At 35.0% G+C, this 27,387-nt stretch overlaps 1 protein-coding gene across 1 annotated transcript in view; it reads left to right on the top strand.

Moving 5' to 3' along the window:
* The first annotated feature begins 193 nt into the window (after positions 1–193).
* LOC144443438 (heterogeneous nuclear ribonucleoprotein K-like) overlaps positions 194–27,387 on the top strand; it is a 63,280-nt gene continuing 36,086 nt past the window's right edge. Inside the window, exon 1 of the mRNA XM_078132914.1 lies at positions 194–243. The gene's annotated coding sequence lies outside the window, so the exon portion shown is untranslated. The remainder of the gene's footprint in view (positions 244–27,387) is intronic.

The following is a 27,387-nucleotide window of genomic DNA, read 5'->3' on the forward strand; positions in this document are numbered from 1 at the left end:
AATGGTAATAGCAACTATACAGATTAAAAATATAATTTTATGATTGTATTTTAACCTCTTTTCTTTCCAAAACGAAGATTTTCAGTAAATATGTTTTTATCTTGCGTCTATATGGTATTAAAAAGTCTAAAATGATAAATGTTTCCGACTTTTTCTTCTTGTGGGAGTGTGGGTAAGTACACAATAGGGTACGTGGTAGGGCAATTTGCACGCCGCTTCCTTCTGTTCAACCAGCATTACCAGGTACTGTTCCGGGTCTGTTTTCTTTATTTTTGCCTCTGTAATGGTTTTGACTGACGATTTCTTAGGAATTTCTTTAAAATGGTATTTATGGGTATCGATTGCTTAACCCCTAATGTGCTGCAGGTCCCATACTGCTGTAATATTTCTTCTTTATGTTTGCGCAACATTGTCATTGATCAGCAGTGAGTTCCCCAAATCGATTTTTGACCTGCTTTACTTCAACGGGAAATTGAATTTATTCTGTGTTAATGCATCTAAAATCCAATTTACTAGATAGCTTGCTTTTTAGACAGACGCTTTCGACATGATTGGGATAATATACGAAGAAGTTTCATTCATAAGCACTGAGAAATAAATACCCCGCTGCGCGTTGCAATCGCTAGCGTCGCGTCGTGTTAGTATTAGAATGGGATTATCATAAACCATGCAACTGAGGATATGGTGGCGGTGTAAATTTAACGTTTTAGTTGTACGAAGCGCAGCGTTAGACTTTCGTCATTTTGTCTAGTTACGCCAAATAAGAAACAAAAATACACATACTCGGTCTATTGAACCTTCCTCTATCACGATTCGAATTTGTCGCGTAATTTGAATCCCTTGCCCATGTTGCAAAACGTTGAATATCCTAATGTATCATTGTATGTGACTGTAGTCTGCTACTGTTATGTACACGTTTTAGATATGCCGGGAAAGTTTACTTTTACAGAGTATTTGCACCGACTGTAGAGTACTTGTAGTGGAGTGTGTATTTATAAACTAGAACAATTAATTCAAGAATATTCTTTTCACCATGCTCTCGGATATGTAACACTAACAGCCTGGTCCCAGAAATTGTATGGGATAGGTTGCAAATTGGAATTTGTGAAGTTTGCTAAAGTTAGTTAGAAATGTCTTTGTAAGTGACCAGAAAAGGGAAGTTGTCGGTAAACCATTACATGTATGTACACATTTTGTGATTTTATCGATTATACCTGCTTGCAGATGGAGTAAGTCAGGACTTGAGATTGTTAGTGTTAATTTCCCTTTTCTTTTCCATCCAGCAATGATCATTAGACATGTTAACATATAGCTTTACTGAGATGTTAGTATCTTTTCTTGTGATGTAAATGGGTATTGATTTTTGGTGTACAACAGTTGGTGATGTTTGTGGTATATTTCAGTTCCACGCAAGTTTATACACAAAGATTTTGAAGTTTATACAAATCACAAATTGTTAGAATGAACTATCTCAAACTTTTCTTTTGTAATCACTACCATAGGCATAATGGTCATTTATATACATCTCAATAATGATAGTACTAATATTATTTAGACTACTAGTATATATAGTAGTTTCCTCTGAGATCATGGAATGGTTTGGTAAAGTTTATAGTTATGTTGTATAATTCTATACAGAACATAAGTAAATAAATTAATGAAAGGCAGAAATAAGCCTGACTGGACTTTTCCAGTGTAGACGTATTGTGGAAGTTTTGGGCTCCATGAAGTATATTTATACTTGTTTGTTGTGTTCAGCACAACGCATGCAGCAGCATCGACAATGTCAACATTTTATGTACCAAATTTACTGCTGTTTGGGTACAAACAAATAAAATGCTATACTTCTTTAATTTCTCTTTATCAACTTACTTGTAATTTTGGGTGATAAAATCCCACTTTGGTAACTTTAATCAACTTTGAAATCTCCTAATGAAGCCCTATTGCACTTGACATGACCCTGGCCAGTTTTGGGATTTCCTGCAATGGTTTATGGGAAATCCTTTTGTAGTGACATCACAAATATACACCTTTATTGATTGACTTCTGTACGGTAAACAACTCAAGAAGGTTTTATAATTCTAATGTAATCACCATTCTCACAACTAGAGCTGATGTTTCTTCTGTGGCACTGCCTCTTGGATGGTGTGTCTTTGATGGTGCCATAAAAGAGGCAGTGGTTTACAATGATGACTATCATGGTATTGTGTTTTGTAAGGAATATAGACAAATATAGAGATGGACATGTCGATTAATCATATAAGAAAATTGTGCAATACTTATATCACAATCTACTCTGAAATCATGTAGTATAAAGCTATAATGCTTCATGCATGAGGGGGATACATACATGTAGACAATCTCTTACCCAGTCTACATGTGCATGTATGGACATTGGTGTATGAACCATGAATATATTGTATTGTAGTGCTGTAAGTTGAGTGCACAGTAGCCTTGTTGGACCTAGTCTTAATGCCAGAATGTTTTCTCAACAAGGCTCACAGTTTGGCAATATCATTCGTAGTTATCCATTGTATGTAACTAACAGTTGGAAACCAGGAAGGGGGTGAATGTTGGGGCTGGTGGCTGTTGTGATATTATCTTTGAAGATAACACCAACCTTTCATGATGCGTGTCCACTTATTGAGTAAAGTACATATACCACACCCAGTATAGACACTTTCAATATACATGAGATATTTTAGCTTGAAGTTTTTTATGTGTGGTTTGGTTTTTGTGTACAGTTATTTGAAACATACGATAGTACATGTAGCATACATATTAGAGATAACAGCTTCTCTTTTTTTTTGCCTTATTTGTGTATGAGTATGATGTCATAATATTAATCATTTGTGAAATAATACCAACCATTCATGATGCGTGTCCATAGGTAAAAACATGGATTATGAAAAATGGATGAGATAAGTAGTATAGTTGTACCATTGTGAGGAAAGTAGTTTCATTTGTACATTGGAATTGTTTATTTTTGTATGAACCCCAGTGACCGTTTCAATAATTCAGATATTGAATTAATGATATAGGAGTGATGAATGAGGAGCGGGTAATTGACGTTTATTGTTGAAAGATGACATCATCATCATATATTGTATATGGAGGCCCACTGTATAGGAAAGAATATGTATGATTCGAATGTGTAAAAAAAAGTAAGGAAACTGAGTTTTTGAGGTTCCATCGTACCAAAATATTACATGTATGTACAAAGACAGAAATTTGCAGTAGTACACTTTCTTATACATGTAAAGGGCAAATTTTTGGCAACGAGTCAAAATAATGAAAAAGTCGCCCACATACATGTACTACATAGTAGGAAAGAATGAGAACATCAAATTTTTGAAGTTAGCAAGAAAATGCTGTGCTAATAGCATGTCAGATCTGCTTAGGGGACATGCTGGACTCAGATGTGACTGGTTTAAAATTTTAGACCAAAAAGTTAATGTGGTCAACAATACCTGTGCACCAGTAGTATACAGTACTGTATTGCTGTGAAATTATGATAAAATGACCCTGTCATTTTTGTTCTCAATATTTGAAATAAAATGTCTTTTTCTTCAAATTTATGAATTTGGTGTATACAAATTAATTGATATGTCCTAATTTATTTTGCATGAGTTTTGATCATAACAAGTTGTTGACATCAGTATTTAGTGATTATTGAATCATTGGAGAAAAGCAATATTTTTAGACAATGATGCAGAATTTGAGAAAATGTAAAAATAAAAATGTAGTCTTTTAATGTCAGTGAATACTGTGATACTTGGTTAGTAGAATTGTGTTGATACCAACTAATTTCATTGCTGTGGTGTTATACTGAGAGACATGTATTTAATCAAACTTCTGTCTATGATAAGCTGCCAACGACAGTAATTTGGTTTTAATATCAAGTATTGATCAGAGAGAAGTTTATTATGTAAACTGTGACAAAGGCTTCTTATAACTTGGTTGGAGAAAATCAAATATGAATATCACAAACTGAGCCCATTGTCATCGTCACACTCCAGATCCATGTGGCTGCCTGTGATTGGCTGGTTGTCGTCCTCATTGTCCAATATAGCCTCCAAGCATCTAATAAAAGCCTACTAAGTCACTTACAAATATGTCTTTCCCCAACAATGATTTTTCTTATTGACTACATTGTATAGTTTGGATTCTGGGTCTGATGGATTTTTGATTCACACAGTGTAATGGTTGCAAGGCGCACATAGCGTGCCACGATTTCAGTTTTAAAGAATTATTTTCATCCCCTTCAGAAATGTTTGCCAATAACAGCTGCCATGTTCTATTAGTTGCATGTCCAAATTTGAATGTACATGTATAAGATTGAAAGACGTTATATATGGTATTCTTAACACTGATCAAAGACAGAAACTAACCATTATTTTTTACTGTATATTGAATTTAAATGAAAGCTAAAATATGAATTAGTTGTCATGTATTCATCTTGAATTCTTCCTTCAATTGTTTTCTACACAATTGTCCATACTTAGCTCCAAAAATTGAAATTATTAAGACTCTCTGGTAAAGTTCCACTTGGGACACAATTTCTTCACTGCTGTTTCTTGCCCATATTTTGTAGCATGCTTATTTATTTTATTCTAATAAAGCACATTTGTGTACAACTAAAGAGAAAGTGACAAGCAAGAAGTTTAAGTCGACAGTGTAGTATGTCCACCTACACAGTAGCAAACATGACATTAGCCTCCGGTTGTTATATACAGCTAGGCAGTTACAACTAGATTTCATAGTCATGTTTCCTTGTGGAACAATCTGGGACAATTAAATGTTATTCCCCAATATTTTTCTTCAGCCGAGGATAATACGAGTGACCTAAGGGGCATTTGTCACTTCGAGTCGCTATATGAGTAGTGACAACCCTTAGGTCATGAGTATTTTCTGGCTGAATGAAGAAAAATATTGGAGAGTAACATAATTATACCAGTGTTAGTAATATCAAAGAAAAAATCGGAAAAATGATGCCAATTTTGAACGTTTTGACTCGTATTTCGAACACAGCAGAACCAGTGATGTAGACATGCATTGTTGTGACATAGACATGTGGTCGTGACAAAGAATGACCAGAGTATATATTCCAATTTCCATATTTTTTGTTGAACCTGGCTTGTGCATGATATAATACACTATACATGTAGGTGTTCGATGACAACACACATGTACTAGTATCTGTCACTCACCATGTCTCTACTACATTATAAGTCTTCCTTTACTGCAAAACCCCCCAGACATTTCTAAGTCTTCGACCAATACGAAGAAAGCTAGTAAATGAACAAATAAAAAGATATGAGTTATAAGCCATGAAAGTGTTATGGTCCATAGTGTGTATTAAAGATGTATATTTGTATCTTTGTGAAAAAGTAATACAGTCATGTTGGAAATGTAGTCAAGACAGGGTCAGATAACATAGAAGTACAGTCAAGACAGGGTCAGATAACAGAAACTCATAATTAGATTGGTGCACATGTACCTGTAGACTTAGTCCCATACACACATTTTCCATGGATAATCCTCTTTTCTCCCAAGGGGTATTTGTTTGTACACAAGTAATTACTAATTGAGCAAAACAAGATTCAGTTGTAGAAATGATGTTCTCTGAATAGGTCCAGTGATTTCCCAAGACCATTTTAGCATAGCAGGTGTGCAGCCTGTGCCCCCTTTGAGTTCCACACTCACTATAAAATTCCATGCTATCAATTGTAGTTGAAGCATTTAAAACAATAGATGTTAAATAGTGAGGGTTATGATGTCAAAAATTGACATCGACAGATCTGAGTTGCGGGAACTAAAAAGACGAGCTACATTGTACATACAAATGAAAACAAAATGGAAGCTTTTAGCATATGTATCAATAAATCGTATATAATTCTATGACAAAAAATCTCCATAGTCATTTGTTAACTAATCTCAATCAAGTAATAAGAACTTTAAAGTTTGAACCATGCTGGTCAAGGAAATGACAGTCAATTGCCACCAGAAGTTCTGACACACTTAGCAGCAGCAGTAAAATTTTATGCAAATTAGCAGCTATGCTTCATCCTGGGGAGAACACTGAGGTCAAAAACTTTTACACATGTACATTTGTATATGGGTGTAGTTTTTAGTACAGCTGAATTTGTTCGTTGGTGCTACAATATGGTAAAGTGTGTGTGTGTGTGTGTGTGTGTGTGTGTGTGTGTGTGTGTGTGTGTGTGTTTACATCTTGATGTAAACTACTTAAAGTCAAGACCACCAGACTGATCATAGCCTTGATGTTTGTTGGGGACTTACATATATGGTGGGTAGATAAAAAAGTTGTTCTAAATTTGAATATTATTAGCCATTATAGATGTTATTTTAAGACCAACACTGAATATAAGTATTTGCAAACTTGAATACATGTTCTTTTCAAAGATATTGATTTTTAATGTACCACTCCAGTACTGATGTTGTTTTCAGACTAACTATTAATTTAGATGATGTATTATCCAGTGTTTCGTGTATATGGTATTTTGAAGTTATCCTATTTTTGTACAGTAAGTCATTGAATGTTCAGAAGAGAAAATATTCTCATCTCTGTCTGTGGCAGTGTCTATACATATAAAATTATGACGTGGGTTTATTATACTTGATGTTATTTCTTCAAAAATAAACTCTCAACTAATTGCTGGTGACAGAACTGCATATGGTAGATTCATTTAAAAAGCTTGATATGATTATCAAGTTAGGGGCCAAGATTTGATTTGTTCAACTTTGTATCTCCAACATGGAATAATAAATGGCATATCAGAAAGTAATATTTTCCCCATTACATTTTTTTTCTAATCAAGTCAAAACATTTTCACAGTACACTTAGATATTACTGTTATTTCATTAATTTGAGCATTGTGTAGATAGCATTGTTACCCTTTTTTACTTATTTGAATGGCAATGGTAGTAAGATTGTGAGACTATTCCTAAGACAGGTGACTGCACATCCACACGGTCTTCATTTTCATCAGGTTGGTTTGAATTAAAGTAGCTATTACTGCAAAGTTGTAAATTTGTATGCCTGTGATCATTCCTGCATAATATCTACGTGATAACATGTGCCTGTTGCATACATCCACCCACTGTACTGTGACTAGTCACCGTGATTTCAGCATTTAAACTAGTAATTGTCAGTCATAGGGAATAGGCTGGCTGTTACCTGTAATTGGATGGAAACGTCTACAGGCAAAACAATAGTCACGATTAGCGCCGAGTAGTCTAGTCTCACTCATTGTTGGATAAAGAACGGTCATTTATAAAGGCTTGGCTCGTCAGATAATGTCGGCTGTAGTCAGAATAATATCTGATTTCTAATATCCATGTTGCTTCACTCATAACCAATACATCAAGGTATGTTTAATGGTGTATCAGTTTTACTGTTATACAATATATAATGTGCTCGTCCCTGTTCTTTACATATTATTAATAATTTATCAGACGTAATGTTATGACAAAGGTACCACCTTTTGCCATTTTGTGGCAGGTGATGTGAAGATAGGAAGTGTATGTATAATACATGTAGATATGGAATCGCAAATAGCAATTTAATAGAACCATAGACAGTGTCTATGATAGAACATTCTGAATTGGAAATTTTTGTTGTAGGGTTGATCAAATGTAATACTGATTGTGTAGTGTGAATTGATAGTGAATTGTACCATTAGTTGTACATGTATATGGCAATGTGAATTTAGTGATTATAATATCCAGACAGGTTGTATTGTATGTGTTGATGGCGTGTATTTCGGGACACCTATATGTCTATGTGACAGCATGGGATTTAGTGATTTCAATGTTGGTGTAGTTAGATGATAGTATATACATCTTCACTTGTGTATGACAACATGGATGAAGTTTCAGGGGTTGTACAAACTGGTCATTGTTTGGATGAAGGGGACATAACAGTGAATCTAGTGAGCACCACTTATTGGCTGCTGGCAAAACAATCAGAAGGTAAACTATGCACCTAGTGATATCAAGCCATTTTAATATGGGAGGGGGGGGGGTATTGAATCTAATGAAAGATGATGATTGTGTGCATCAGGAGAGTGGGCAAGTAAAATGCATACCCACCCAGGGGTGTCAAACAACAATAGTTGTTCAATGGAGAACTGAGACAAGTGAATCAAATATAAACTCCATTTCAGCTGTCTAGTGTCTTATGAGAAGGTGAACAAATCAGATGTAAACCGGTAGGTACATATACATTGTACCCTGTATAAAGCATCTTTCACAGTGATCTGCATGTGGATGTGTACATGTATTTGACCTTGTGGCATTAACCATGCATGTGTAAGAGTATGGAGTGTAAGTCACCCACAGCAAGATGGTCAACTTCACAGTAATACTATATGACATGGTACAGGTGTGTGGTATGGCAGTAAGGTGACATCATACCTCCAGCCTTACTTGTTTGTGGCATTGAAGGCCCTTGTTTGTGGCATTAACCATGTGTCCGAGTATCCAGTCATACCAGGTCATAGATAAGATGGCAGACTTCACATTATTAGGAAATGGTACAAGTGTATATGTGGTATGGAAGTAAGTGGACATTGTACATGTTTTGTACAAGTTTGTGATGACGTTGATTGATCATGTGTTGGAGCATGAAGTCTTACCAAGTCATTGTCAAGATGGCAAACTAACCTCATAGTAAAACTAGTAATTGTAATGGTACAATTGTGTGGTGTAGAAGTTAGTCAACATGGTGCAAGTTTGTGGTATGGAAGGAAGTGGACCTCGGGCCTTCTCGTTTGTGGCATTGACTTGTGTTTTGGAGTATTGAGTCATATCCCTGTACCAGGTCATTGTCGAGATGGCAAAGTTCACAGTAAGTCGACTTGGTACAAGTGTGTGGTATGGAAGTAATATGACAGATATGGTACGAGTTGGTGGTACCTATAAAAATAGACAAGTTAATGGGTAGGATTAGACAAAGTGCTAACAGATCATTATTAGCTCAGAAGCTTGTACTAAAAGAGTTGAAATGGATCATTAGACAGGGAGGAAACATGTCAAAGGCAATTCCAGGATGTCACCATTGACAATAACCATGGTGAAGAGAGATAAATTATGTAACTTTTTGATAATTGACGTAAGCCATACATCATTGTAATATTGTAATTGACAGTAGTAACAAATATGTATTGATTTCTCTCTCTCGGTGTGAAAACCATCTATTGGCTACTTTGCATACAAATTATCACTATTTTAGGTCAATATATGTAATGTTAGAGACAAAATGTATGAACAAAGGGGGAATTTAAAATCTACCAAGATATTTATAAGAAAACATGTACATGTACATGTATCGCCTGTACCGACCTATAAAAAATGAAAATTGACACAAAATAGTTTTGTTAGAATTCGTTTGGGTTTATTTTGTGATGAATCAATCATTCACTAAGCCAGATGCTGTCACTCAACAGACTATAACTTGGGTCATGTTACAATATTTAGCAGTATATGTGTATGAAATTATGTACAGGGGAGCCATATATGAATTATAGATGGTCATTACACCATCTGGTCAGTATGGGCATTAATTTTCTATCCCTACCAAGCTTATTATCAGCTGTAGCTATTTCAAGTAAGTCGTAAGTGGAATTGAATTGGGGCGTGTACAATTGATATCGTGTTCAATATCTCAATAAGTCGGTGTTAATACCAGTAATCATACATACTCAGTGATGATTCACTGCATATTTGATAATTTATGGTGTTCATGTATGTGTTAAAACGTGCAAATAACAAACACTGGCAGTTTTCTGTGAGCTTTACATTTAACACAGAGGTTCACTACTAAAAGGGGCATATACATATATTGTACATGTAAATGACTTAATATAGAGTTTTGAACCGTTTATAAAAAAAAAATTGTTGTCGATGCTTGTCAGAAAACTCACACCTGCCAAAAAAATCATGAATAAAAATATTCATCATATTTTTGTTGTCGAGTTGACCAGAAAAAAGATGGTTAAAGTGATCACCCAAATATGTCAGAAGTTCTCTAATCGAACACCGCCTAAACAATTCTTGGTATGAATTCAGACATTCACAGTTGTAATACATGTATTGTTTGCCAGTTATAAAATAACTTGTTCATGATACTTGAGATGAATGTATCTTTCTCCCAGAGTTGTTAGTGAAATGTACTCATTTATTGTCAATGATTTGATGGAACAAATGAGTTCACAAGAAATTAACGTTATGATTAGGCCTTTAAAAAAAATAGTGTGGTTCTGGTTATGCTCAATTTTAGAATAGATTTTTTATTTTATTTAATTTTTTTTTCATGTGTGAGTGTCTACAAGTAGTTCAGGTTTTCTGTTGTTTTCCAAATGGTCTCTGTGTTATTTATATCTTCTTATCAGATGTACAGCCATTACAGATTGGAAGAACAGTTTTACATTGTCTTTTTTAGTTGATTTCAGTTTCCGCATCCACTATTTCTGGCGACACTTCACAATGTTCGCAATTTTATTATTTTTTTCTTGAATACGTAAAAAAAAGTTAATGGTCTGCAGTGAAAATCTAGGTGGGGTCAGGTAACCGGGAACCAAACAAATTTTTTTTCTAGGCCTAATTATTATTAAAAAATTGAATTGTAAGATGTAATATACTTAGGATTTATCTGTAAATTGAATTGTATACTGCACTGAACTAAGATGCCGGCAAGGTGACTACATGTATATGTATCAGGGAAATTATGCCTCCTAATTTGCCAGAGGTTTTGGACAAGTTCAAAATCATGATACGAATCTACATACACAAGACTGGGATATTCGTAACTGCAATAATTTTAGCATTTGCTTTGATTTTGAGGTTTTTTTCTGCTGTTTTTGTGCTTTTGTTGTCATTCCGATGTTTAACTGGAAGCAAAGTTACAATTCATGAATAACGTAAATGCAAGTAGACGGGAGCAATTTAGGTCTGAGTTGCAAAGTTGGGTGAATTTTTCTGCTAAATTATGCCGTACCTGCCAGAAAATCAGAAATTATTATGAAACTCCAACATTAATTACGAAGCTTTCATGATCCAAGAAATGTTCATCAGAGCCTGAGGTACCCCAATCCTATCAAAATTGGCAAAAGTAGCAATGCATGCAGCATTTTGAAACAGGTAGTATGCTGACATCCCATCCCGTTCACGTTTTCAGCGTGATCTCGTCTGTTTGTGTTTACGTTACAAAAATTTTAGCATTTGCTTCCAGTTTAAACATCGGAATGACAAAAAAGCACAAAAACAGCAGAAAAAACCTCAAAATTACAGCAAACGCTACAGTTATTGCAGCTAGGATATTCAGTGATGGATTTTTGATTGCCAAGATTGAAAGAAAGGGACGCAAATTCAATAATAATGTCTTTATATATATTCGTAAGAGATACTGATAGGTTTTATATTTCATTTGACAGTTTTTACCTGCATGTAAAGTACCTTTTTGTATCATGTTACTAATTTTACCCTCTGTTGGACATTGCGTGTGCTATATTGTCAGTTTTCTCTGGCCTTCAGCAAGGTATTGCATCTATTATTCTAACTTACAGCATTTTAATGTTTAAAAGACATGTTCACTACAGAGAGAAAAAAACCGAATTTATATCGTTAAGTTCAACTGATGCAAGAGCTATGAAGTCAAGTTAATTTCAACACCTTTTATAGTGAAAGTACCACTGGTGTTATATGTCATAAAATTTTACTGGGCTACATTTCTTGTCATCCATAAAATATATAGAAGTTAATGGTCCTTTGCTATATATAATGTGCATTCTGGGTATAGTGGTCATGAAGCCTTTGTGTCCAGTTATTGAGAAATGTGTGTATGGAAGTATGTCTCAAAATAATTTTTGGTGTTTGTTTTCAGACCACTGAAGTTTGTACATATTTTTGTGAATTTTATTGTACACAGTCATGTCTTGATAAGTGTTTATACATGGCATGTGATGCCTTGGCTCGTAGGACATAGCAAAAGGCACATAAATTTATAATACCAACATTTTGCAAATGGATAAAATTTCCATGAATAAATGGAGTGAGAAAAAAGAAGGAAAAGAAACTGATTTTAAACAGAATTTGAAGTCTTTAGCCCTGATAAAGAAATTGAAGGTGGTTTATGTACATGAACCATGGTGTGTATGTGTGTGTGTGTGTGTGTGTGTGTGTGTGTGTGTGTGTGTGTGTGTGTGTGTGCGCGTGTCTGAAATAACCAGGGAACGAATGCAGCTGTAGGAAGGATTTTGCATTGTCTATAGAATATTTACAGCTGAGCTAGCTGCGACAATATACATGATACATGTACATGATTGTATACTCAGATTTGAATACACAGGTGTATTGTGTTAATCACCAGAATGACAGCATGATTATTTGATTATTCCTGGTGTACTGTATTACACTAGTGGGTGTTTGTATCAGAGTTGAGTACATACACTTGTTGGGAAATGGATACACATTCAATATTATTTGTCATCATGCTGTTCTACTGCTACACACACAGGTTTATTTTATAGGCGATTCAGTATACTTCATAACCTGATAAGTGTATTGTTTATAAGTTGTAACAAAAAATCTCCCAAATTGTTCCAGTTACTGCATAGCAATTGAATGTTTAAACTTATAAAACTACTGGGTTTTTAGTATAATATTTGGTGAAGGGGTGCTCCTAGGGTGTGTGAAAACAAAGAGTTGAATCCTTTCAAACTGGAAAATCGCGACAATACCCATAGCAACAGCTTAACTAGGGATTTTGGGACATTCAAATAAGGATGATTTATGGAAAAATTCTGACAGTTGAGCCCCCAGCAATCATGAAAATGGCCATTGCAATTGCAAATCTCTTAGAGTAACATCACAAACACAAGTATGTGTACAAAAAAAATGTACATTGTGTGTGGCATCGTCCATCTCATCACAGTGCCAATAATGTCACAAGCCTGTGTTTTAGAGTTACCTAATTGTGTATGCAGGGTGTACATAACTTGTCTTGATTGGCAATATCATGTGGTAAAAGCGTCTGTTTTATGTCCATGGCAATAGCGTTGAGAAACTACTTTACTGGCACAAGCCTTTATTACTGTCAATATTAGAACCAATCCAGGCTCCACAAATTTCCTGTATAGACACAGAGACCACGTTGTTCCATTGTAACTCATCAGCCTTCCAATTACGAAAGGAACTTGGTCATATTTTATCTCAGAGCCAACAGTTGTTCTGCTGATATTATAGACTGTCATTGCTTGTATACAATGTACATGTACCTACATGTATGTTGTATCTGTAATATGATATCATACTGATCATTCTTGGGATTTCCAATGTCCTGTATTTATTTGTTGCAATATCTTTGTGGTGTATTCTGTTTTGAATGTGTATAATACGTTGTCATGTACATGTCTGCAAATTTCATTTGTGGCACCCACTGTGTGATGTGCAATTCCACAAGTTTACCTAAGTTTTTTCACAATTCATGTGTATTTCCTTAGTACATACATGTAGTAACTAACATGTACAAGTTGTCTTTGCATATGTATGTGTTTGGGAGACAGTTTATAAATCATTGTTTATGTGCATGCATACAGTTAAGTACCTCGCAAATGTAACTGAAGTCAAATGGCGAACAGGTGGCAAGGTACATGTATATGTAACTACCCACCTACCACGTTAATTGTATGTGTGTATATGTGTGTACATGCTGTATATGTGTGTGCGTGCATGTGTTGGCAAGTTTATTCTAAGTGGGTGGGGTTTTTTTTTTGGCACAACTGAAATGGTCAAATCAGACCTTACCTTTATTCTTCATAATGTGTGTGACTGTAATGATACTACCGACATCTCTTGATTGTTTTGTGCTGTTCACCAGACATAGTGGAGTGGGCCAGTAGGAGTCAGGGCAAAGTATATATTGATATGCCAAGATATGGAGTGAAACTAGGTGACAGGAAAGACAGAGACAGAAATTTTGATATGTTAAACTCTTGTCTACATAGTAGATTGATAGGTACAGGGTTGAGTTCATGCACTGATACCTTATAATCAGGCAGGGTCATGTAAAGATATTACATCACCTATCCTATAATTCGTGTGCAGCCTTTCTACCTTTAGCTGACTATCCATAGAGTTGAATAGTATTCTGACTGAACTTAATCCCTAACAATATACATGAAAAAAATAATTAAATAAATTAATTGATTGATTGATTGCTTATTTGCAAATGATCAAATTCCTAACACTATTATTGCCCTCTTTTCTTCATGTCCACCCCATTTGTTCATACCTCTTTCAGTATCTACAATTTTGCTGATTGATATGGGCATTATTGAGAATGAGCAGAATGATAAGTCGTACCTAAAACGTAGAATATTTCATTGAATGCCATCCTTGCATATGAAAGTGCTGAAATTGTAGGAAAGTGACTCAAAAAGTGGAATACAACAAGGTATATTTAGAGATGTGTTGTATAATTATGAACAATATCTTAATAATAGTGATTCATTATTTATTGACTTGTTTCTATACATGTAAACAAACATTAAAATTTGAATGTATGTGATATCAGATCTACATAACCAACCCATCACACCAAAGTAAAGCATTTTCTGTATGTACCACAATTGTTTTTAGCATCCATATCAAGTGTAAAAGTATACTGTTTCATTTGCTATTTGATCACATTAGAAAGGCCAATTGAAATAGTATATTTTAACATTTGATGTGAATGCTATGAGTGTAGCACATATAGAAAGGGCTTTACTTCAGTGTTACCAGTTGTAAATTGTACTAAGCCAATTTTAGGTGGTGATGATGATAAAGATGGAGATGTGTACATGCAGCTGATGTTTTGCAAGCTTAAAATATGGACAATGTAGGATTTGTACCAACAGTTTGAGATAATATTATATCCAAATGATTAGACTTGAGTATATATCCTACAGACACAACATACATTGACTGTAATATGTAAACAGATCTGCAAGTACATGTACATGTATATAAATATACCTTTACAGACACAATATTAAGATCAAACCATGGCTGGTACTGGTCACACCAAAAAGGTACTGTCTGCATTACTTTTATCGCGGTACATGCATTAATGTAGTCCACTCTCATTGCTCACCAATGTACATATACATGTAGGTGCTGTGTACACTATTCATACCATACCATACCATACTTGGCAACCCATAGACATCACTGGCATTGCTTGCACCAGTATATACATGTATATTGTCTACACCACTCACTATACTACATACATTGTACATACAAGTTTATGGGGGGGGGGGGGGGGGGGATGTTGCAAGTAGACCAGATTGCAGCACTCGCCATAGAACGGTGTACTTGGAGAAAACTTGTGGTGACCTGCTTCCAAGCAGGACAACACTCACCACACTCGTTAATGCAGCCCACCGACCTCGCTTGCACTGTTCACACCATTTTGCTGATTACATGTAGTGTATTATAGTACATGACTCAATCATACATGTAAGAACTGGTGTGACATGGCCCACACTAGTGCACTACATACACGATGTGTAATACTATACTCACTGCCAGCCATGACATGACACAAGCCTCTACTAATAAACAGACAGATTTACACCAGTCAAAGACAGTCAGTGGCGACGAGGAGATAACATTCAGTGACACATTTATCTTTCATGCATGGCAAAACATGATTGGTGTTGACTTGACTCAGATAGTTCCCAAATTCAATGGGCTTAGTTTCACTTGTGTAGAGCTACTTTTTAAATGTGAGTTCTCTCCAGAAATGAAGGAAGGTTAGACACTAGAAATATTAATTATAGTCATACAATGATATATGTATCTCTGTCACATCCTTTATAGTATAAATATGAGGCATTGAGAATATAATTACTCTACTTTCTCATTCACAATCCTCTTCACATTCACACATACATACACATGCACACACACACCACACATTGTATGTGTTAGGCAATAATATGTAGAAAATAACTAGGAGCTCAAAAATTACTGTGGAAATGTATTGTTGTTCAATGTGGTAGATTTGTAGGAAGTGTATGTTCTGCATTAGAATACATGGCATCAAAACTTTGTTCCTGTGGATTTCATGGCTTAAGGTTGAGATGCAGGTTCGTTAGCTCATTTTTCCTCCATCACATTTCACACTAAAGACAAGATAAATATACCATTTTTTTCATTAATTATGTCGAGTCTTTGTATGAAGTTGTGGTTTCTGTGGTGATTTTTTACATTTTTAACCATATTATTGATCTGTACCCAAAAACTGTGTTTTTTGACGATTTTCACTTAAAGCTATTTAACTTTTACAAACAGTTGAATATAGTCCTCTTTTCGACTTCAAATGAAAGCTATGTACATAAACAAAAAAACGTTCCTCCGGATTTTTTATTTTGTCTCTCATTGTCTTGTTATAATCATCCAAAGTTGTATTTTTGTGTTTTTTGCATAAATTACCGCTTTTCACACTTCTCAACGCAATATCTCTTGATTCCCTCAAAAACTAAACAATCCGGAGGAACGTTTTTTCGACACACTGTCTCCGAGTATTGTCTCCAAATTTGACGCAGCTGGGACGTTCTGACGCAAAGTTAAATAGCTTTGAACTTCACACAGTATACAAAATAAAGAACGTAGAAAAATGCTAATTAACACAATTGGACTCCTTCCGCCCGACAAAAGCTTTCAAATTCGACAGACATTGCAACAGCTGTTTTCTGTGACTTGCAAATATGTTACTCAATCCTTGCCATTTGGTTGTGTACGTTGCTTTGCTACAGACATGAAGAAAATCAGGTATTTTAGGAGTGTCATGAAATGCTACAGATAGAAACGTGTTTGTTTCCCGCGATAAAGGTGTCAAGTCATCTATTATTCATCTACGGGTGGAGACTTTGGTTTAATCTTTTAATACGGTACGCGTGCCGTTCTCGACATTACATAGTATACTTTCTGGTTTGGATTCGAAGCTCTTGCTCTACGCAGTTGGTGTTCGTGTTTTGATTCGAATATGGGCTACGTTCCATATTCCTGCTCATGTATTAGGCATTGCTACGTTGTTGGTGTTTCGTTGAAGACACACAATAAAAAAAGTTAATCCTTTCCCTGAAATCAAATTTCCACACCACGACACCGTACGACATCGGGAATGTTATACAAATTGTAAGGAGTGTTACAAAACTACGGTATAAATAATGGTACTTGAACTCACGTCAACAGTTTTTCTTCCACTGCGAGTGACGTTTTATGATACTCGGAGTCGTAGTAGACATTACCTCATTTATTTAAACTACTTGTACCTTCAAAATCTCCATTTTATAACATTAATAGCCTTGAGGATCGCTCGGTGCCAAATTCTTTGCCGTTTACGTTCAGACAGCCTCATCGTAGACGCAAATAAACAACGCAACGCACGTATACTACTACAGTACATGTGACTCGGTGTCGACGTGTCTCGAAAGTTCACGAAGGATCGAGCCGTGATAAGCCGATCGTTAGAGTGTGGTTGCCACACTCAATTTATAGGACCTTAACCCTAATAATATAATATAGTATGTGAAGAGGACGTTGTCAAAATCCACCAACGCGAAAGTTCAAAGCTAGTCTACGGCCACGTTCTGTGAATCTTACAGAAACAGAAATGTAATACCCGGAAATCGCCGATGCAATGTCACGCATCTGACGTGAACTCTCAAGTCTCGAAGATAGCGTGGTTCATTTTCGATGCGCCAACGTGTTGATTAAATCGTTTTATTTTTGTAAACATCAATTTTTTTCGATCGGCTAAAACAATAAGCCTGCAATACTGTTAGATATTCGAGATTTGTATGTTTTTTTTTACATGCATGGTACTTGAAAACCGTCATCTAATACATCGCCGTCGCGTCGGGTACACTTGAAGGCTGTAGACTAGTGTAGTCACAGTCGCTTGTAAACTGTTATTCCTTTTCCTAAATGGTTTTATTCTTGTCTATAACGGTCCTAATACAGAACAATGACGTTATTATAGGGATTGGCGATATTCTTATGAAATCGGTAGCAATGTCATACCCCCCCCCCCCCCTCTCCCCCTACGTGTTGTATGTAACTTGTAAGTACCATTTAGGAAAGGAGTAACAGTTTACAAGCGACTGTGCGGCTGTAGTGCAGTGTAGGCCGCTTCACTGTAACGTTTTTAGCCGATGCACTGGTCAAAATCAACGTGCATCAGTCCAGGTTCAAAGGAGGTATTTTTTTTACTTTTTATTGGTTATAACCAAATTTACCGAGTTTGATTGGTTTTGTACAACAACACAGCTAAGAGATAATGTCACGTCAGTCATTGCACAGAGGCCTACTAGCTATGTCTCATTTGCATATGAAAAGACACTCTTCTGTAATCAACGTTTCTGTCAATCTTCTTTATGTATGCAAATCTTTGTACATAAACATTCAGGAATGAAACCATATAAAACACATATAGCGTTAGAGTTTTTTCATTTCAAATTTATTAATGGAAAAAATGAACGATTTTCAAAAAATCTTTTAACCAAATGATGGCACATACCATGAAGCTTCATAATGAGCAAAAAAAAAAAAAAGGCCAAAATTCACCAACGAACCTGCATCTCATCCTTAAGAATGTAAAAACCTGTCCATATTAGCCTGGAGACAAGTCATATGGGGATTTTGGACTATCACCTCTCCTCACACCTAGCATAAATGTACATGTATCCCTAACTGTCATTTATTCAACTTAAGGTTAGATTTATGATTTCACACAGTGATGTTCAACCCCCACATGTCTTAAGTCCTGTCATGAAATCAGCTGCCGGCCATGTTGTGGTGTGATCATTGAATATGATCATTTTAAAAAACCCATAAGCTTTCTGGCCAAAGCTTCATTAAAGTAAAAAAGAAAATGTTAAGGATGTACTAGGCGTGAAGGACAGCAGTAGCCAAAAATCCCTGCACGACTTGACTCTAGGCTAGGTCTATACATTTGTATGGACTTGATAGTTTAAGAATGTTAAAACCTTGTCTATATGGACTTAAGAATGTCCAAACCTTGTTAATGTGGACTTGATGGTATAAAGAATATCAAAGTCTTGTTAATGTTGACATGATAGTTTAAGAATGTGAAAACCTTGTCTATATGGACTTAAGAATGTCCAAACCTTGTTAATGTGGACTTGATGGTATAAAGAATATCAAAGCCTTGTTAATGTGGACGTGATGGTTTTAGAAGGTAAAAACCTTGTCTATATGGACTTAAGAATGTTCAAACCTTGTTAATGTGGACTTGATGGTATAAAGAATCATGTGAAAACCTTATCTATTTGACAAGAATGTCCAAACCTTGTTAATGTGGACTTGATGGGACAAAGAATCATGTCAAAACCTTGTCTGTATGGACTTAAGAATGTCCAAACCATGTTAATGTGGACTTGATGGGACAAAGAATCATGTCAAAACCTTGTCTGTATTGACTTAAGAATGTCCAAACCTTGTTAATGTGGACTTGATGGGACAAAGAATCATGTCAAAACCTTGTCTGTATGGACTTAAGAATGTCCAAACCTTGTTAATGTGGACTTGATGGTATAAAGAATCATGTGAAAACTTTGTCTAAATGGACTTAATACTAAAATAGTTCTAAAATAACAAATTTTTATGTCAGTGTGGATTTCATAGTTTCCATTTTCATTACTATGGGTAAATGAATGAAGTTTTATACAAATGTAATTTAGTATATGGAAACGATGGCCCTGTCCATATCTGGTCCGGATCCAATCTGAATTAAACTGATCACTGTCATCCGAATCAAATCCACTTCCCATCTACACTAAAAAAAATGAAAGATGGATTTGATTCGAAGTACATTGTGTATCCAGTGTTTTATTTAAGGGCGGTAAGTAGGTAAAATCAACCAGGGTTCCCATATCATTTTACCGGGGTTTCCCACCTAAACTATGATACATTGCATGGGAAGCACTACCAGTTTTACCTCTTTCCCCCTTTCTGTTACCGGGGTTCCCAAACCTTAGCAAAAACACTGGTATCTGTCCACACATATAACATCTCCAATCTGGATCGAAACCCTCACCCAGATTCGGCTTCGATCCGGATCAGTTAATTCGAATTAGATACGAAGTAACCAGTATGGACAGGTCAATTGAATTGGATCCGGATCAGATTTTGCAGTATGGACAGGCTTTCTGTGTATACATTGTATTGTTGGTCAGTATCTGTGTTATACAGTGTAGTGTTAATCCTGTCATTTTGAATGATGTATTGTCCATGTACAGCTTATACTTAATTCTTGCCAATAATATGTTGGGTGTTGTACAACTCAGTTTCCTTTCAATAAATTCCCTACATGTTTCTCTTCTTAAATCCATGTCAATATGTGTGTCATCTGATCCAACAACTGTTTAGAATTGAACGGTGATTAAATTAGAATCAAAACTCTTTTGACTTTCCAAAAAATAAGAAGCAATATGGAAATTTTATTCCATCCTGATTTACTGTCACATGTGATGACTGAAGAAGGGAATGTGCACTCCAGATGAATTAGCAGTCTAATTCAGTGACACCATTTCCTTCCTGGTGCTTTCATTTATTATCTAAATCCAAAACTCCTCTTTGAAATGGAGACTTATTACTCTTCTCTTTATATCTCCTGAAGCAAAGATGGTATTGCCATGGCAACGGTTTCTATAGAAACCCCATACATCCTTTATCACTCAGACTAAAGATATCTATGTAAACATACATTATATTTTGCCACTGATTCAGATAAGATAACCTTTTATAGTAGAATTCAGAGTCAAATAATGAGCCAGAATAGATAGTATTGTAGGCGCCTTTCTGCCTCTAAATCTGAGATTATTTTGTGCTGTCGTTCTATTTGTTTATGACTTCCGACAAAAAGAAGGCGAAAGTACTCGGGAATAATATATTTTTATAAGCATACCGATGGTTAAAATTATAAATTTGGTGCCTGAATTTATTCAAAATTCTAATGGTTTGTACCATTACTTGTGATGGGTGTGGTTAGTTGAGGAGTAATCTATCAAAAAACTTTGTAAAATGGAACTCGTAGACAAACTATTCCTTAGAGTATTGGTGTCATACACGTAAGCTCTCTTAATTCATTTAATGGTGGAACCCAGATACCCATGAAAATATATTGCCCAATTTGTATTTTCATAAGTGAAAACATTGCAGACATACATATAGGTCAAAGATATTTGATGTATACAAGTAATGTAGTCTGTGACTGGTCGTATAGTATACCTGCATGTTGGGGGAAGGTAGTGGACCTGTTGACGGTTTCAAGATGTATTGCTACACCGTAAGTTTTGTACAAATGGATAACAATTCTGCACGTGCTACTTGAGGGGATGTGCACATGGTTGTCACCTTTCTGCCCTGGATTTTACTCATGACAATTTCTGTGAATGAATTATTTTCTTGTATAGATTAACTCACAAATAAAGATGTCAATATGTTTTTCCATCATTTTATTATGAAAGTATATTTCAAATGTGATTAATAAGACAAATTTAGAACAAAAACCAAATAAGTCGTGCCATCTAATGGCAATGCATCTTAGAACCAGAAAATATACAGGTAATGAGAAAATTACGGCATGGAAACGTGACAGATTTACATAGTTTTGTGGACCTTGCTCTGACAAACATCTGTTGAGGAGGGAAGCAGAAGTTCATACATTTTGTATACATTGCATGTTACGATGATGTGTTAGGGAGGGGGATACATGTATACATGTATAGGAAAGTCTCCTGAGAACTGCCAGTCATCTTGTCACCATACTCCTATCATTTGAACTCAGTATTTATAAAAATACATATTGCTCTGTTAAGTATTAAAATTTTATATGGCATATTACTGTAGATAAGGGTCTCTACGATTCATTAGGGAGTGACATGGCAGTAATTGATGATCTTATATCCATCATGCAAAGTAACATATTGTACCTGTGCTTCAGTCAAATCTACTAGGACTTGGGTACATTGAAAAGCCAAATTTTATGACTTCCGTGAAAATACATGTACACATATGGCATGCCTGTGTCAAATTACATAATACTTAAATCTTTCCAACACTACAGTAAACTTTGTAATGACATTCAAGGCTTGATCTCAACAGGACTATACAATATCATACTTGAGTTTATACCTTAAAAGGATCAGTTTGTAGTAAAATTTTAACAAGAAAAATTGTTTGAATATTTTGCCCAAGGGAATAAAATGTTAACATGTAAAAGCTCACTTTGGATTTGTTAAATGTAATTTGGGTGATATGCATGTGACACGTTTAGTGCCAGGATTTCTTAAAAAATACAAGTACTGAACAACCTGTTGATATTTTAATATTTGGATGGCCAGCATGCCAAATGGATGAATTGTTTTCAGTGTAATTTTGGGGTATCGAATAAGATTAGCATGGATTTCGTGCAGACTAAGAAATACAAATGTACCTTGTATGTCATACAAATTGTACTAGATAGGGTATGCCATAGAGTATCAAGCAGGACAATGAATGCCATGTTGATAAGATATCAAACAGGACGGAATGAATGCCATGCTGATGATAAGGCAATTCATATTAATAGCAGGACAGAATGGATGCCATGCTGATGACAGTTTATCAGGGCATTTCGTATTAATAGCAGGACAGAATGAATGCCATGCTGATGACAGTTTATCAGGGCATTTCGTATTAATAGCAGGACAGAATGAATGCCATGCTGGTGACAGGATATTTCATATTGATAGCTGGACAGAATGGATATATTAATGAATGTTGCTGTCTGTCCAAATAATAGAGCCAGGATGTATATGTATGTGAAGGAATTGACGTGACCAGATGGTCTGTACATGTATGGTGATGCATACATAATGTAAATGATCAAATATGATTCCAGTGGTTTATGTGGCTCTATGTTTTACATGATTTGTATGTTCATACATGAATAAATTGATGACGTGATATATTAATATATGAATAAATTTCCAGTACCAGTGTACCAGAGGCTGTGCAAACCAAGTCACATTTCCAATTTTTAGTGGACAAATAAAATTATTGTTATTATTATATTATTATTTTTCATGGCAATATGCAACAGAAACAGCCATGTTGTAGATGATTTGTATTTTAATACATGAACAAATAAATTGACATTATTTTGGTAGTTTTATGTGGTAATATGGAAGTAAGCAAATTTTGATCTGATTAAAATACAGGTAAGCGGGGATTGGCTTAATTTGTATTCATATTAATGAGCACCAGGTACTGTGTAGTCGTGACTAAGCAAGATCAATGAATGTGGATGATACCAAATATTTGAAACGAAACCAAACCCTAGTCAATCAACTGACAAACAGTTATTGTATAAATGTTTAAAATGATTAAAATCAGAAATAGTGCATACCGAGATGAAAAATTATAAAGGTGAAAAATAAGGAAGGCATACAAATGTAGTATCACTGTATGAAATTGATATAGATTGAACAGTTGGTATAGAAACAGATCTTTTGTGAGTTGTAAGCATTTCTGTCAGTCACTGGAGTCGGACAGCGACTTCATTTTAAGTCAGGTACCAATTAGAATGAAAATTGTATTGTATCGGTTTTTAGAATTAATAGCAGGCTTACACAAAGTAATGTTTGTGGTTTCATTGTTGACGGCTGTGATGAATATTTGTTTTGCTGAAACGTGATAATACATTGAGGACAAGAACTTATTGAATCTATTTCCTGTCGATAGAAGCTGATTATGAAAGATGTTTTGAATATTTTATGGATTTATTATGCCGCCTAGCTGTACCATCATGTTAATTTACAATATTGATTCCAGCATTGTACACAAGTACTGGACATATGTATGTTTTATTTCACCTCATACTTCTGAAATAACTTATCTTAAAATAACAGAAATTTAACAACCTTTCTCAAGCTGTGGCATACTTGTAATTTTTCCATCCATGTTTGAAATACTAATACTACAATAATTGTGCAGTTTACAATTATAACTTCAAAATATGGATTATTGATTTTACAATTTGTATAATTCTAGAGTATTATAAAACACACATAAAGTGCCACATTTTAAGTCACAAAAATTTCTTGTACCTCGATGTTGTTTTGTCTCACTCCCTGGAAAAAATTATAAGTATATAAGGAATGCAGACAGTTTAAGTTTACTGTATTAAAAAAAAAATATCCAGATTTTTATTGACAAAAAAAATTGTAAGACATCTGTATATTCTAAGATTTTATCCATGGATAGCTTTGTGTCCGTCGGAAATGTAAAAAAAAAAATTAAAAAAAAAATTAAGTAATTATGCGTGAATTTTCAGTTAGACAACTTCATATTGATTTCACAACTCATAGTATTAAATTAGAAAATTAATATGTAATGTTATAAAACAATTTTTTTTTAAATGCCTCAAACGAAACATGTATCAGATGATATAAAATTTGATAGTACATTTCTTTCTCCTTTATCCAGCTTTGCAACCCAAGACAATTGCACAAGGTCAAAAATATTTCTACAAAACCAAGCATTTAATGTAAGATGTTTTGAAAGAGTAAAGACAGGAGATATACATGTATGTGTACAAAGATAGTGGTCAATTTATCACTTAGTAGAACTGGAATCATGTTTTCCATTGGGAATAGTAATGCTGTGTAGGTTCAAATTGCTTTGATCCACTCCATTGGCATATTTATAGATGATAAAATAGAAAGCATTGTGGAATAAGACAGTATGTCGTGAACAAAGCTGAATTCATTTCCATTATTTTGACAGAGAAATGTCTGAAAAGTGTGTTTTTGAGTGGCATTTGACATTGTACTGAAAAAAAGGCGTTTGATGTGGTTTGTGAATGTGCAGTTATTATGGAGTTTGATTGAGTTAATTTTAGGGGTGGGATTGTATGGCTTGCACAGTATGTTTTCATTTACTAATCTAATCAATGGGTGGTGTTCCCTTTTGAAGTCAGCAGTGACAGCAATGAGTAGGTGAGAGGTGAGGTGCGGTTTTAGTGAACAGTCATAGACATGGCATTGTTAGGTACTGGCTGCTGAGGTATGAGCTGTAGGCAAGATATACATGTAGAAGTGAAACAGTGAGAGATTTTCTTGTCAAGTAGAATGAACAAAATATGAATGATTTTGCTCCTTAAGAGAGAGAGATGGTAGCAATGTGGTCCGAGATAATCAGGATGGCATAGGAAGGCTAGGTACATGTAATAACACACTGCTCACAATAATCCTGCTGACAGTTCTCTTCATGTGTACTTTCAATTCAAGTTATCATGCCTGAATGAGAAGTAGAGTTGTCAAGTATGACATGACTTGCCAGTAAAATTGAAGAACAGGCACGTTACTTCCACTGGGATTGATCGTACAATTGAATGACAAATCAGCCACATAAAGAGACAATACTAGCACTTGACTTCTCTGCTCGACCTTCAGTGTATTATCTTTTACTTTTTTGTCATTTCAAGAAAGAAGCATGCCCAAATTCTCTGAAAATTACAAGTACATCAGCAGTCATTGCCAGAACCATACAGTTGTGCTGCTACAACACCATTGGTGACAATTTGTTAACCCTAGCTTCAGGGATAAATGAATAAAATATGCCTACATGTACCTTCCCATACAAACAATAATTAGGTAGCCAGTAAATAACTTTCCATAGAGGTGGTCAGTTGTGTTGTTTGTTATTGGATTCTTAATAAAAGATAAACAAAAAAACACAAGAATAAAACTAATATCACCAAAACCTTCAAACTGTGGTTGCTCTTAGTTTAATTTCACCCTGGGGCCTGTAAAATTGAAAGTCTTATTAAAACCATTACCAGTATGAGTGCGAGTACACTTATTTTCTAGTCTATAACAACTAGAAATAAACCAACATGTTACTAAGAATTGCAAAAGATTGTTGATGTTTTAGCTGTAATTTATGTAGTATACTAGTAGATGTCAGTTTATGAAATCGAATTATGGATTATAGATTTTTTTTCTGTAATTATTATTAAGAGGACATTCTTTATTTGATGGTGTACATTTTTAAGTGTTAGTCTGTGGTATTGTACTCAGATATAGTTTAATATGCAGTGAAGGCACAAGATAAGCACCGCAATACTACAGGCCAGTTTTAGACCAAATCTATCGTTTTCAGACAACTGAGTATTAGGAAATGTGTGTGGTATTTGAAGATGTTGTAATTACAGATTCACCTCTTGTGTCTCCTGACCTGTTGGTCAGTAGTTAAAGTACATATTGCTGTTGTGACATTTTCCAAGTTTTTTTGCGAGGCTCATTTCCATGTATAATTTATGCATGACCTTTCAGTGACCTGTTGTAACAATTCTCTAATTTGATAGAGGCTTGATGGCCATATAATATAAGATTAGTATTATATAGTAACACAACTTTTCCTATATTTGATACTGTTGTTATAGCCCGAGTGGCGCGTTATCAATATTTCAGTTTGTATTTTGAGACTGTCACCAGTAGTGTCGGTTTGAGCAAAAGCAAGTGTGTTGTCAGTCTTGTGAAAATGTCATCAGTGTAAGATTTGTAACCAAAATGATTTCCATAAATTGTCACTGAGTGATGAGTGGTTGATAGTCCCAGTGGTATACAATGCACATGTATGGTTAACCTTTGAACTCTGATGAATAAAACCACTCTCTGCAAGATGTTAGCATATTATAGTTGTTCAGCAACCTCAAGGGAATAGGGTTTTTCTCTGCAAATATTTTATTGTCCCACACAAAGGTGTTCCTGGCATTTACAAAAAAGAACAAAAGTGTTGTAGGTCGGAGAGATGTGGTTGCAGAAATACTGTGTACATGTACATGTAGTATGGATTTTTTTATTTTTGAGGATCATGCTTTCACAACACTCTGTTTGATAGTTTGATACACATGGAAGTGTACTGTATCATTTATCACTTGCCGTTTGCAATGCAGAAGTGATTTGTGTGTCATTTGAGAATGTACCAAATTTGACTTGAAAGCAATGCAATTGATACAGAATGCCAGTAATATGAATGTTTGTAGCGTGGAAGAATAAAAGAGATGAAATTGACTGGATTCTTCTATTGATATTTGATACATAGCTAGGGAAGAAAATAGATGAGTTGTGTCCATTATACTTAGTAAAACAAACAAACAAAGAACACTAATCGTTAAAATGTACAGTTATGAATTAACAATGTATGCATCAAGACGAAATCACTATGAATATTGAAAGTATTGAATATTTTTGAGTGCATCTCTTTGAAAATGAATGTTTATATTTGTTTTTGTTAAAACACAAATGG

This window comes from Glandiceps talaboti, chromosome 12, assembly GCF_964340395.1.
Source record: "Glandiceps talaboti chromosome 12, keGlaTala1.1, whole genome shotgun sequence".
NCBI classification, from domain to species: domain Eukaryota; kingdom Metazoa; phylum Hemichordata; class Enteropneusta; family Spengelidae; genus Glandiceps; species Glandiceps talaboti.